Raw genomic sequence first — 14294 nt, 5'->3', positions numbered from 1 at the left:
GGGCCAGGGCCAGGGGAATGAACACAAGAAGCTCCACAGTGGATTGACTTGGAGTGTCTACAACCAGCAAGACCTTAATACCTTCTGCTGTGCAAGGGTTAAATTCTGCATAAAATACTATTCCAGACAATAGTTCTTTAATTTCATTTGATACCAAACTCCCTGAAAAAGGAATGTTTACTGGTACTTTTTAATTATGAAATAAAAAGAAACCATAAATTGTCTGTTTTGCTGTCTGTGCTAATTACATTTCATTATATATTTGGAGTAAGCTATGATTTTCCTGCTGGTTCCCATGACATTTTTCATTATCAGCCACTAATTGTCTAGCATGCACACTGCATTGTGAACCAAGTAGGCTGGTGCGTGGGCAAAAGTTCTAGCGAAAGCTGCAAGGCAGTACAAGTGTACATTATTATTATTACTATTATGATGTATTAGAGAGTTTCCACCTACTTGCATATCTACATATCCTCATCCTTATCAGCAGTGTCACAGCACAGCAAGGCCCAGGAGTCCACCCTTGTGCTTGGCAAGGCTCAGCAACTACTGAAGGGAAGTTATGTGGGATGGAACGATGGCAGCAGCCCCACTGCAAGGAGGAGTTCCCTGCTGGGTGTGATGGAAACACCAAGCAGCTTTCTCAGTCACTTCCTCTGTTCAGTGCCCAAAGCACGTGGGTATCAGAATCTTGTCCCTTTGCCCACTCACAAGCAGAGGCCAAGGTTATAAAGGAAAGCAGTGCCATATGTGGACTCCTAAAGGAATAGGATAATTAATGGGATCTTTCTGAGACAGCAAGACAGAAGAAAAAGGTAAAGGGTTTTCAGAAGCCACGGCTAACACTGTATCCATTATAGCAAAATCTCCAACAAATCCACACCTATGCAAACTCAGAAAGTGCCACAAGGGGTGAAGCGACTCCTTGCATGCAGCATTTCATAAACTCAGCCCGAGGGAAGCTGTAGGAGCCGATTCTTCACACAGCAAACTGAAAGAACATGACCACTGCTCGTCCTTATCAGCCTTGGACAGGTGGCACTTCTATTCATGTGCACCACACACACAATACACAAACACTTCAGAAATAAATGTGTGTTTTCACAGGATTGCAGCTCTCTCCTGCTATCTATTTCAAAGGAGACAAAGCCCGACCCTTTCCAACAGCACTGTGAGGGAACAGTTGTATAACTCCCCCTCTTCTCCTCAAGGTGATCCACAAATACATTATCAGAAATGCAATCAGACCATATTCAGTGATGTAGCAGAAGTGAAATTCCCATCCAAGGCAGGAGGACATGCCCTGCACAGAGGCTCAGTTTCACACACTTTATTTTTATGTGCTGATTTACAGATAGCAAGAATGAGGAGGTTCTCCAGTCCTTTTATATAAGGAATATGAAGACCTGAAAGGCACTTATGACCTGACTATACCTCTGTTTACTTTGACTGCAAATTTTGTCTGATCAAAGGGTGGGGGAATGGCCCCACTCATAGCTGTTGCTGATGTATTTGCAGGTCATCTTCAAAGATTTGAGCTGCTCTTATGGCCTCTGACATAGGCACACTATTTCAAAGGTCTCAAAGACAGTGAAGCAACTTCATCTCCCTCTCTTCTACCACCCACAGAGCCACCCAAGCACCTTGCAGGTTTCAATGCATTTACCCCCCCGCAACAAGTCTCTGAAGCAGGGAAACACTAACAAAACTGCCCCACAGAACGGGAGCCGTGGCACAGGAACAACCCAAAAAGGGTGGAAGTTAGACCCAAAAGAACAATCAAGAAATGTTACATCCATCTACACAGGCATTTCAGTGCTCAGAATTGCCTCATGTTTCACCCCAAAGCTGAGGCTACCGAATAGAACATCGACAGCACCTTCCTAGAGGTGACATCATGGTGACAGTCACGGGACTTCAGGCATCTGTCCTCAGTCACACTGGGTCACATAAATGCCACAGGATGGGCATTTTTTTTCCCCAAGAGCCTTATTCTCTTAGGGATACAATCCAGTAGAGGTGCTTGACACCTTCAGGCCACACTGAATTGAAGGCCCATCAGGCACAAACAAAGACACAGAGGCAGTGGCATTTAGCAAGTACACTCCCCTTAGAAAAGGAAGGCCTGAGATAAATTCTCCCTTAAACCCACATTTTCCTTTACCCAGTATCATGTCCAAGGTGCAGGACTAGAGGAGGGCAGCCTCTCCCCTTCGGGCTCAGCTTGGCTCACTGTGAAGCCTGTATTGGGGCCAGCAGTAGTAGCAGATTTGATTTTTCTCAGCCTGCTCATAAGAGCCAGACTCAGAATTGAATTCTCAGGATGCAGTCTGGATTTCACTTAGAACCTGCTATAGATAAATGACCAAGACATAAATACTGGGAGGGCAAACCTCAAAGCACCCAGCAGCCAACCTGTGAGAGCCATAAGCCCAATTTCAAAAAAGCTTTCCCTGAGGCCAGGTTTTCCATCTTACAAAGGCTGTTCTGTATTTTGCTATGTACGACCCTGTGGCAGCACTCTTTTCCCAGCAGCAAAAATCCCATTCTGGCCTTGAGCAGTGCTCTTGATGACATTTGTAACTGAGCACACACGCTTCTGTGAAATATTCTGCCTTCAACAAAAGGCATTTTTCAACTAGAAAAGATGAAGTATTAGTTTTAGTGGATGTGTTTTAAACAAGTGTGGAGCAGTAGTTCAAGTCCACAGCAAGTACACAGCCTCTGCAAACAATGACACCTGAAATTCTGCATCCAGAAGAGTCCTGGCTCTCTCCCTATTCCTCTGTCTGTAAGCAAACACACCACAAATACAGATGGAACAAGGGAGCAGAAATGTGTCCTGATGGACAGGGAGCATTCATGCTGTCTGGTGGAGATCACTTTCAAGGGTCATCCAGAGGTTCATCATCAGTTTTAGTAATAACTATAAAAATGGCTCCAGTTCAGCACGGTATTCAAAATTCATTGAAGTTAACAGGGCCAGGGAGACTGAGAATTTGAGCAGCACACAACTTGAATTGTCATTCATGAGCTGAAAGCTGGTCCCCTCCATGTCAGGGCTGAACAGATTTGATGGGGACAGCACCCATCCAGGCCTTGGTCCTCCCGGCCCAAGGTCCCTGCCGGGATTGTTCCCAGAGCTGGGCCCACAGCTGAGGTAATCAAAGTGAAACCTGCAGCCTCACAACTGTTCATCTCAGTTCTTCTCCAGACCAGTGAAGAAAAATTAGAGCCAGGTATAAAACTACCTTCCCAGCCCACAATCTATGAGGCACCCTCACACTCAAGAGTTTGCTCTGCCATTTCTTCTCCATCTCAGTATTCACTCTAATCTCTGAGCTTTGCTAAAATTCTCGGTTCTGCACTGTGGAACTATTTTCCATTGTAAAACCAACTATCACACAAAGCAATGAGCTACCCTGGAGGTCAAAGGTTTTACCTAAGACATAGGAAAGCAAGAAAATGGCTGTACTGATAATGATAAATACAACTTGAACTAGATCAAATGAAAGGATCTAGTCCCTAAAAGTCAATCTCCTGCTGCTTAGGGCTCTCATGTTAGAGATGAGATCTGTACTCAAATGCAAATAAATCAAACAGGACACAGATCTGAACTTGCCTCTTAAGATATCCTTTGACTACCCACCTTCTGGAAAAAGTACCACAGCAGCAAGGGACAGCTGTTTTTTCTCACAGACAGCTCAGAGAGGAATTCCATCCTGAAAGAGGACACAACCTGGGTCTAGGAAAGTTTTTTCAAGATGATGCATTTCTTAGGAAAGTTTATAATTTAAAACAGAATTTAATTGTCCGACAAGAGCACCTTTTCTCAGTTTGCACTCCCTGGAGTAGGTTTGTCTTTGATCGTGTCCCGGGTGTGTTTTCAGTCATGGTACAACACAGAGATCATAATCTGATACCTTTTGTCATAGCTGACACCAACACTGCCTTACTGGTAGAAAGGGAAGACTAGGGCTGTCAGTCTGCCACCTTTCTTGAACACTGAAGTCACGCTTTTTTTTTTCCTTTTCTTAAAGACAACTTCTTTGTTGCCATGGTATCACTAATGCAGTATTTTGAGACAGGGAAAGAAGATAACTGTGCAGCATCACAGTGACACATCTATCAGCTGCCATCCTCTCAAAAAGGACAAATAAATAAGGATGTCAATGCAGACTTTTAAAGGCTCCTCCACCCTTTAAAATTTTTCCCTCTCACATACAAGTCACTGTCTATGAAGTTCATGCCTCGGTATTATTATAGAGGTCAGAATTTCTCTCACAGCAAGCAGCGTCTAGAGTTATTTTTCAATTCCTTCTCTTCTCCCTATGCTACATGACACCAGCTGAGGTACACACTCACCAGAGAACAGCACCTGCATGTTCAGAAAATGCCAGCCTGGCTCCCCATGTTAAACCATGCAGTGACTCTTTGCAATTCCTGCTTGTACAGTGATTTCTCCCTGAGCCATCCACTGCTGAAAACAGCTCTCATTCATCTCAACAGTGAGAGAAAGAAAAAGGGCACTCTGATGGTGTCTCTCATATAACCACCTTCATCTCCCTGTGATCCTGTTATCCTTGTAACCTTGGAGTCTTTCCTATCACTGCCAGAATTACTTTAAAACAGAAACCTTTACTAACTTAGCAAATCAAGGCCTGGCACTTAGCACAATGACATTTCCCTCCTTGGCTTGTGAGAACATTGAATCAGGTCCCTTCCAAAACTTGAGAGATGGCTGTGCCCACCACTGGCACACTTCTGCTATGTCAGTAAATCCAGGGAACAGTCACAGTGAGAGATGTCCCTGTCCCCATGCACTCCCTGACTTGGGGTCCAGATCAATGAACAAGCAACGAGAGACACAGTGGCTTCCAGCACATGCCACAGCCACAGTGGTGACATGATGAGCTTTTCATCTCCTGGGTGATACAAAAGGAAGAATAATGTAATGAAATGGAAGCTTTTATAAGCTGAATTTACCAGGGCTTCTGTAACAGAGAAGAGAGCAGAGAGCAACAAGCAAAGCAGCGATAAAAGGTCAAACAGCAAGGACCTCCGATATGAGCCAAGAATTAAACAGTGAGCACAGAGTCCTCTAGAGAATAAAAATAAGTATTTTTTTAGAGGAGAGGGAGGACATGGGAGGAGAAGGGGAAGAAAGGAGGATCTCAGTTGCTGTTTCACTTATTTGGGGGCATAAAAAGAATAAGTCATCTCCACTCAGAACTGAAGTGCTCTCACCTCTTCAAAGGGGAATCTAATTGGGACCTTTATGCTCTCATGTACTTATTTTCCTCATCCACAAAACCTTGCTCTTAGTTTCACCAATTTGACCCAAGGCACAATGACTCATCACAGCAAAAGGCTGGACAGCAGCTTTGGGTTTTTTTGAAAGACCTAAATAAACCCTGCTCCATCAATTGACCAAGGACGACGCAACAGTAAACCTCTCACTGAAGACTCTGCGTTGCCTTGGCAACCTGTCTGATCTCCATGGCTCCAGGGACTGGAAATGTGCTGCCAACAGGAGATTTTAGCTAATCAAACCAAATCTCTTAATACTTACACGATTTCCCATCTGTAGAGAGCAGGCCACGTGCCAATGGAAAGCAGGGCACCCTCTGAACACAGCCCTGCCTCCTCCTTGACCTGTTATTTGTTGGATCCTCGTGGGCCACAGATGTCTCCTGCCAGGTACCAAAGGAGAAGAAGGGTGGCAAGGGACCACAACCTCATACCTGCACTCAGCACATCCTGGCAGGATGCAGAGGGCGAAGGCAGCAGGACCTTCACAGCATTCGTGCCTCAACCCCTGACCTTTGGAAGAAAAATAAAATTTCTGATATTGGCATCACACACCCCCTTGGCGCTACTTGTTTGGAGCCCTCTGAAGCTGCTCCATCCCTTTTTCAGCTCCCATGAAATACATCCAGGTACCAGCAGTGGCAAACTGCTGACCAAAATGATAGAATAGGACAAGGGTGTACCTCTTGACCTTCCTCGATCAGGGACTGCTGTCAAACTGCAGGACAGAACACCTGCTTTTTTCTAAAACTTCTAATTGGCAGTGCTAAAAGAGTAGCTTTGGTGGCTAATTTTGCCTTGAAAGCATGAGCAGTCATTGATTTTTATTTTCTTTAAAGGAATAGCCAGACCAACCTTTATAAAGTTCCACTAAAGGTTTCCGGCCCCTGCATTTAAGCCCAGCCACAAAGCCAGACGATCAGTCTGGCATTTAGCACACAAAGAGAGGCACAAGCAGCAAGGGGGAGAGAAGAGTGTTCTACAGCTGTGCTGCTGCTGCTGAGACAAGAAATTCTATGTGGTGGTGATGAGATTCACATCCATGAAAAAACACCAGTTTCCATCTAACAACCACCAGAGCTGCATCACCAAAGATGGCCCTATGACCCTTCCATGAAATTGCCAAAAGAAATCTGGGTGTTTGAGCAGCAGACTCAGCTTTGGCATTCAGGCTCTCCTTCCCCTCCTGGATAATGCTTTACAGCATCTCAGAGGACACTGATCCACAAATCTCCGAACCCAAAAGCCACAGATCCTACATGGAGTTTCATTCCACACAGGTTGCTTGCTGCCAGATTAACTGCTGGTATTGCCACAATTGGCATGAGGGATCCTCAGATGTTTTTTGACCTGGTACAGAGTATGTCTGCACAGGAGGAGCTGCCCCACCACAGCTTCCCGGGATGTGGATTAGCTACCACCCTCAGGCTCCTGCTCTTGAGGAACAGGATGGAAGAATTGTTGGCATTTAACAGGGAAGCCTGAAGCAGAAGGCTGCTGCTCATAAAGCAGGGTGTGGTTTCAAAGAGAGAGAGAGTATTATGGAAGATTTCTAGGCCTCTGGTATCGACCAAGTGACCTACGCCCTCAGAAAATATGTTCTAACAATAACAAAAGCCATTAAAACAAATGCTTGTGGGGAAAAAAATAATGTCAGCAGTTTCTAGAGTCATGTATTTAATCGAGTGAAGAGCTGAGCAATTACTGCCACCTTCTACCATGGCCCTGGGAACATTTCTCTCTCCACATCAGTACAAACCAGTTAACCAGTTACTAGGGCTGCATGGAGAAAGGCAGGAACTGAAGTAATTTCTCAGCTAACCCAGGGCTCTGTGAAAAAGGAGAGGCAATGAAGTCCTGCAGGCATAAGGGAGAGGGAAGCAGAGAACAGTTCAGTTCCTGCGTGTGCCTTCCCAGTTTATTCTTTCCTACATCATGCCTTCTTCTCGTCCACTCACTCCTCAGTTTCATTTACTCTCAGTTCAGCCAAAAACTGAAAAGTTCATCCAAACTGAATCAAAGATGAACCCTGGTACTTATGCCTGAAATATCTGTCTGTACCGGCCATGGAAAATCAAAAGCAGAGAGGTCACTGGTCTAATGGGGAGCAGGAATGATTTCAGAGAAAACAAATGTTGATACTTTAAGTCGCTCTCCATAATTCCCTTGTAAAACAACATGCAGGGCAGGACCCCAGCATTACAAAACCTGGGAGAAGGGCCTTCTCCAGATGCAAGAAGCCACAAAGCTGTTTCAGAGGATTCATTTGCATTAACAAGTTTCAAAGCATCTACCCAGAGTTTCTTTCAAGCAAAAGCTGTGACATCTGACTGTTCTCAGGGATAAATGGAGAGCTGTGCCACTTCAGAGCCAGGAGAAGGGAAGGGGGGAGGCAGATAGAGGCGACTGTTAGCCAGAGCAGATGCAATGGAGATGGACTAAAATAGATTCTGTGCACTTCAAGGGCTTCTGCAGCACCAATGCTCCAGCCCAGCCCACGTGAGCAAACATACACACACACACTCTGCAAAACCCTTGACATAAGGGACCACAAGAATAAAGTGCAGCCTGTTCCTGGGATGTTTTCAGACACACTGAGCCAAGCTATGGAATCTATTCACTATTTGTTGGGATCCCTTCAGCTGTTTTCTCCCACAGCCATCATGCTACATTAAGTTCCTTTTGTTTCTTTTAACCTATCTCAGTCACAAACCCCTGCAAGCACCCATGGCTTCCCTTGCACAGTGATCAGATGTGCCCTCTGCTTAACAGGAATGCAAATACTTTGCACTTTTGTTACTCATTATGGATCTAGAATTACGATCTACTAATGCCTTTCATAAGATCTGGAATGACAACAGGAATCAGAACAATGTCAAAGCAGAAAACAGAAGAAAGGTCTTACTCCTATTTCATTCCTTGCAATTTCCAAGATCTTCGTATTTCAAGAAAACAAAGCAGCATGCAAATCCAAAGTTAGCAGTGAGGGTAACGCAGGATTTTTCTTTTCAAACTGTAATTGTCACCCAAGTAACAAACTAGGAAAGCTATCTTCTCACCAAGAAATAGCCCCAAAGCATTCCAAACACAAGACTTACCTAATCACAATTACATAAAGCAACAAAATGAGTCAAACCAGAAATGGAATTTCCCAAGAAAGCTTTAAAATGCGTTATTTATGAGAAAAGTGTTCTTCCTGGGACAGTTTGTTAAATCCTCAGAATGTGTAGTACTCACACGAGCTGGGCAAAGCTGAAAAGAGGCACAGTCCTGAGTTTGAGTAACAGGAGTGGTGCTGGTGTTCTTGCCCTTTTCTCTGCATGTGCTTGTTGATTTAACATCCCAAGGAAGAAGGAACCCTGCTGGTTGGTAAACATGTGACAGCCACCAAAGGAATGTGAGCCGGGGAAACAAGATAAAGCAGCCTATGCCACTTCCTAAAGGGGTTATTTAAATACTCCTGCCTCACCTTTTCTACTGCTCTCACCTTGTGAGTGCTAGGTCTTTAATCAAACAATTACCTTGCTGATAAATTGGCCTAAAAAAAAAATTTGTCATTCGTGTATCAGGAAATTGGAAATTGTGGAAATTGGAAATGGTAAGTGATTTTCTCTTCTGTACAGAGATATAATTTGTTACTCGGCTTAAATTCACAACCTGGTAATAAATATTTTGGATCCAGTTTAGAAGTGTACAGTTTCTATCCTGGATTCCCACAGATTTGCAGTAAAATAAGGATCATTCAGTCTACAACCAAGGGAGCAGCCGGCTCCTTGCACTTGCCAAGCTCAGCCAGTCATTACTTCCCTGAACTCTGCTCACCCTGGGGCCAGGCCCTGCTCCATCTCTGGGGGATCCCAAGCTGGAAAAGCAAAGCTGTGCCAGCGGTTCTGTGCTTCCCAGTGGGTTTTTACACAGGGGTAAAAGCTGTTCTTAGAGCAAAAGGTGTTAGCACAACACTGATCCCAATGTTAACCTTAATTTTAAGGAAGGCTCTGTGTAAGCCTCACTTACCATGAGGGCACATTCTCTCTTCAGTCTCCACACAACTGCTACTTTGAATGTATATTTTGGAGGTAGTTTTGAATCCCAGTATGAGAAGGGTCGTTTTTCCCCATAATTCAGGGCAAATCCATTCCCACTGTCTCTGCCTGCAAAAGGTTTCTCTGTAGTGAAACCGAATTCATTTATTGCTGAAAAAAAACTGTTTCCAGTTTCTAGAATACGTATGTTCCTCAAAAACAGCATGGAAAAGCTGTAAAATAAAACCGCACATCTGAACCCAGCTACTCACAACACTCAAAACAGGAGAGAGCCTGGGTAAGGTGGACAGAAAATGGGGGGAAGGTAGGGAGTAGACAGACCTAACTGCTCACAAGCAAAAGGGCTTCTGGCAGCAATTTGTAAACTGGCTCTTATCTGCTCTCAGTAGTATCTTGCCTCTCTAAGGTAAAATGCTCCCTGAGGCAATTTTCTGCAGGTGCTCCTAATGCAACTCTTTTCTCCCAAAGGAAAAAAAAAAAAGAAGAAGGAAAAAGAAGAAAAAAGGTGATGATCTTGTTTATAAAAGCTGCTGCCTGGCAGATCCCCCAAGAGTAGTCCAGACTGGCATCTTCAAAATAACAGCTAGTTAGAAAGAGCTCAAGAGGAGGAAGAAAAGTTCTTATTGGGCAGACATCAATCCCTTGGACTTACATGGGTCTGCTCACTGCAGAATCCCAATGGATCCCAGCTGGAGAGGGTGTCTGGCTCCCCGGACTGCAAGATGATGAGGAGCCACTGCTGGGGACATGTGCCTTCCAGCAGGGCTGTTCCCAGACTCACAGCCTGTCCCCTGTCCCCGTGGTGCCCACATTAGGCATGGCTGAGTGGCCGTGCTGATGAGCTGGGCGAGGTCCCAGAGCAGGAGGTGGTGGCCATGGAGTTGTGGATAAAATACACAGGAGCACAGCAGAGATATAACCAGACATAACCAGACTTTGGTTATGTCAGACTCACCACTGGAGCCAACTGAGTGAGCAACTTCCATCCATCCATCACTCAGGAGACTTGCCTCATCTGCTAAGCCAGGGGGAAATTTCCCTACTAATTTAGAAGGAAGATTTGCAGAGCCAGGCTGCCAGGAAGGGACCTGGGCTGTCAGGCACACGGGTCTGTGGGTGCCCCATTCCCTGTATGTGCACTTAGTTCCAATGCTGTATGATTGAAAATAAATGTCCAAGCAGCAGCTCCAGAAGGGAGGCTGTGAAATGAGTTGCCAAAGAGAAAATAAAGTCTCAGGTTCAATAAGGTTTGCCCAGGTTTACTGCACCAGAGAAGTTGCTTACTCCAAACTTCTTTCGAATAATCGTTCTGTCATTCCCTTACATTTGAACTCTTCCCTTTGCAACTTTCTCTGTAGCCCCTAACATGTTTACTGTGGAAGTAGAATGCTTATCCACTTTCATTCAAATTTCTCCAGAATTCATCAGGACTGTCACATTTATGGAGGGAAATGGGAGACCATGCAAGTCTCCCACTCTAATTCCCATGCGCTCAGCTACCTTCCTTCATCTCCCACATTAAGTACTCTACTTTACTCTTGAAACCTTCATTTACAAAGTTGCAATGGGAAAAAAAGTAATCCAGGAATAATAGCACAGAGAATAAACTCTCATCCTTATCAACTCAACACTGCCCTTTCTATCGTTGTTTTTTCCAGAACTGTTGTGCTAAAAGCTAGAGCACAATTGGCAGGAATTCAAATACATTTTCAGATGTGGTCAGTTTTTTATTATTATTTGTCAACCACCAGATTAAACTGTAGATATATTCCCTTTATGTCCCATTAAATGTCAGGCTGGTATTTTTAAAACCCAGACAATGTATTTCACATAAACCTTTACACCATTATTCTAAAGATCAAGCATCCTTTCACCTGGGAGCCACAGCACAGCTGTTCCCCCAGCAACAGGACGTGCTTCCAGCTTGGCCAAGCAGTGAGATCCCTTTCAGGCATCTCCTGCCCTGGGCCTGGATGAAAGATTGACCCTGACACATCCCAGTTATACCAAAAAAAAGAGTCTTTATGCTGGTGTGGCTGATTTAATTCCCTCACAGAGCAGCAGCCATGGGACACCTGCCACCTCCCTGATATTTAGCAGGCACCACTCTCACTGTAGTTTTTTACAAAGCAATTATTGCTGCAGTATTTGCTGGAGGTAAACTTGGCTGAACAAAGCATGTGCAGGGAGGTCAGGATGGCAATAAAACTGCACACAAGCAGCAACAACTCACACTTTCACTTTGTTCAGTACATTAAGCCTTCCTCAACATTCTCTAGACTTGCAAAAAACAAACATATCTCCCAGTGCTTGAACTTAAAGTCCAATTATTCTCCTTCCTGAGCTCCAAGTCTTATTCCATAGAAATATAAGACTAAAGAGCAAAGTGTATGCAACAGAGTCAGGTCTCTGAGTCAAGAGCCCCAAAACCAGAAAAGCTTACACAACAGAGCTCAGGGCAGTGCACTCCTCTTGACAAGGTGAAAATATCTGAGTGAAACATCTGAGGTCAGCCAGTGTCTCCCAGTACTCCACTCCTCTGGGCTAACTGGAAGGAATGTGCCTGTGCTAGATAGGCGTGAAGACAGAAATATTTGCACAACACATTTCTGCCCAAGTCATGTTCACTTGCTGTCTGCTGACAGGTGCAGATGGGAAGGTCCCGAACTCCAGAGGAGGAGAAAACTGTCTTAGCAGAATCAGTGATTCAATTAAACACGTGTCTGGACACCACAGCATTTCCTCATTAAAATTTCTATGAAGCAGCACAGATCGAGTGCCTGCAACCACACTTGAAAACCAACTGAAATGAGGCTGTGAGCCATTAGCCACAATCAAAAGGGTAAGCTTCACCTCGAGCCCAAAATATCAACAAAATCCACATGGCCACTAAGCCTGTAGTGGAGAAATCTGACCTGGCTCACTGAAGTATACAAATAGAGAAGTTGTAGGTTATAAAGCAGTAATTTGATCAAACAATTTCCCTGTGGCTGTTCCAATATGTGCTGCTTGATGGCCAGGCTCGCTACAGTCCTGTGCTCCTGCGCACTTCACAAATGGGTTTTTGGATCCAATTCTGACTTTCACCCCAAGTTTGGATCCCGGAGCTCACTTATTCTGCTCAAATAGTTTCCCACTAATTTAACAACCTCTGAAGTGGATCTGAGAGGTCCAGTTCACAGGAATTTGCAGAAGTTTCAGGGGAATCCCAGGGTCTCTGTTGCAACCTACATTTATTCTGCTGGTGGGAAGAAGTAAAGCCTGGAAGAGCACCCAGTTTAGTGGGATGCCCAGGAATTACAAATGAGCAGACAAATCAATCTGTAAAGACAAAGCAAGCAGACAAGCCAACTCAAAATGAGGGGGATTTCCAAAGAAAAAAATCTATGTACACAAGAAGGGTGGTTGAAGTCTACTTATAGACCTGAAAATCAGTGGCAAGGATTTTGACTTTCTAATTAAAGTTGGGTGGTTTTTTCTAATATATAAAAGAAAAATCCAGCATAGAAAGAGATTGTTGACAGAAATGCAACCAAAACCATCACACTTGCAAAGGAGATGAAGGAAGGTTGGAATTTCACAGAAAAATGGCAGGTTTTGATCAGAAATCAAGAAAGAAATGATAAGTGTTCTTCACCTTGCAACCTGAGTCCACAAACTGCTTTGTCAACATCAAACTACACAGAGACATTGTGGGCTACACGAGACCAGCTTGCAAGCAAGGGTATGGACAAGAGCAGATCTAAATCTCCAAAAATGCAAGCAGAGTCACAGGCAATGGCTCTATCCAGAGAAGGAACCCAAATACAAACACAAATACTGAGTCAGCACAGGGGCTGAGGCGAGGTAGCTGGACAGATGTGATAAACAGACCTGGAACACAGGCAAAAGCTACCACTCTACCATGGAAAGTGATACGAGAGGCAGAGAGGGAAATACCCACCTAACAGCTGCTTGACAGAGACGAGGGAGCCATCTGTCAAATATCCCAGGAAGAAAAAAAAAAAACCAGGAACCAGCAAACAGCAACATGTGCACCGATTGGGAACACTACCAAATAAGAGGAAAATGCCTCCAGAGCAACTTCAGCTAATTAGAACACTTGCCATGTGCAAACACTACAGCCTAATCCCAGCCACACTGATAAGTAGCAGTATCAGGCTGGAGGAAAAGGACCAGCTGCTCACCATACACAGTGAAACCATTTGGAGATGCATGAGAAAGCACAGGCAGCCAAGAAGGAGCTCAAAGTACCAGGAATGTTATTGTAAAGCCTTGACATGGCACAAGCACTGTCATCTGTCCATGCTCAGCACTCGTGAATGGCAGCCTGGAGCTGTCTGGAGCACACCCTGGAGTGCTGGGGAAAGGAGGATGGCAACCCAGCCCAACTCCAGCCTGCTCTGAAACAAGACAGGAAAGGGGGAGGGAAATGAATACCTTAACAATGGATTTTGGAAGAATGATCCTCAAAAACTTTCAGAAACTCTGAAGAGAAACTCAGATGCATTGGGGAATGCTCATGCCCCAGAAAATGCAGTAAAGTGAGGAGTCCTCACTTTAAAGAGATCAACTGTGCTTGAGCGCTGGTGCAACTCCACTTACATTGAGCTGCTGCAATATAATTATCCAACGGCATTGAAAAGAAAATAAAACAGTGGAAAGATAGCCACAAGACTAACAGTGCAGAAAAATGTACAGGGTGGATTCACCACCAGTTGCACAGGTAGTTCAGTTCAGGATTTGACTGGAGGGCAAAAAAAGGTTGTGCTTTCAGTGTTAGCAACATGCTTTAGGTCATTGAAGTGACAAAAACGCAAAAGTCTTTTACAGAAAGCCAAGCAAAGCAGGTAGCTTCAACAATACAGGCACCAAGGATCATAAACAACAAACACAGAAGAGGTGAGTATATTTGGGCTCCACATATCAACCATCTGTGGG

General features: G+C 44.5%; 1 protein-coding gene across 5 annotated transcripts in view; it reads right to left on the bottom strand.

The window, feature by feature from the left end:
- The window catches only part of SYT16 (synaptotagmin 16), a 103633-nt gene that overhangs the window by 59111 nt on the left and 30228 nt on the right, over window positions 1–14294 (bottom strand). Inside the window, exon 1 of one of the 5 annotated variants that reach the window (XM_032112576.1) lies at window positions 8548–8621. The exons of the other annotated variants lie outside the window; for them this stretch is intronic. The gene's annotated coding sequence lies outside the window, so the exon portion shown is untranslated. Of the gene's footprint in view, window positions 1–8547; window positions 8622–14294 lie in introns of those variants that run through there. 5 annotated transcript variants of the gene reach the window in all.

The sequence above is a fragment of the Corvus moneduloides genome, chromosome 6 (assembly GCF_009650955.1).
Source record: "Corvus moneduloides isolate bCorMon1 chromosome 6, bCorMon1.pri, whole genome shotgun sequence".
NCBI lineage: Eukaryota > Metazoa > Chordata > Aves > Passeriformes > Corvidae > Corvus > Corvus moneduloides.
The sequence above is the reverse complement of the archived record's forward strand: the minus strand, read 5'-3'. Positions and strand labels throughout refer to the sequence as shown.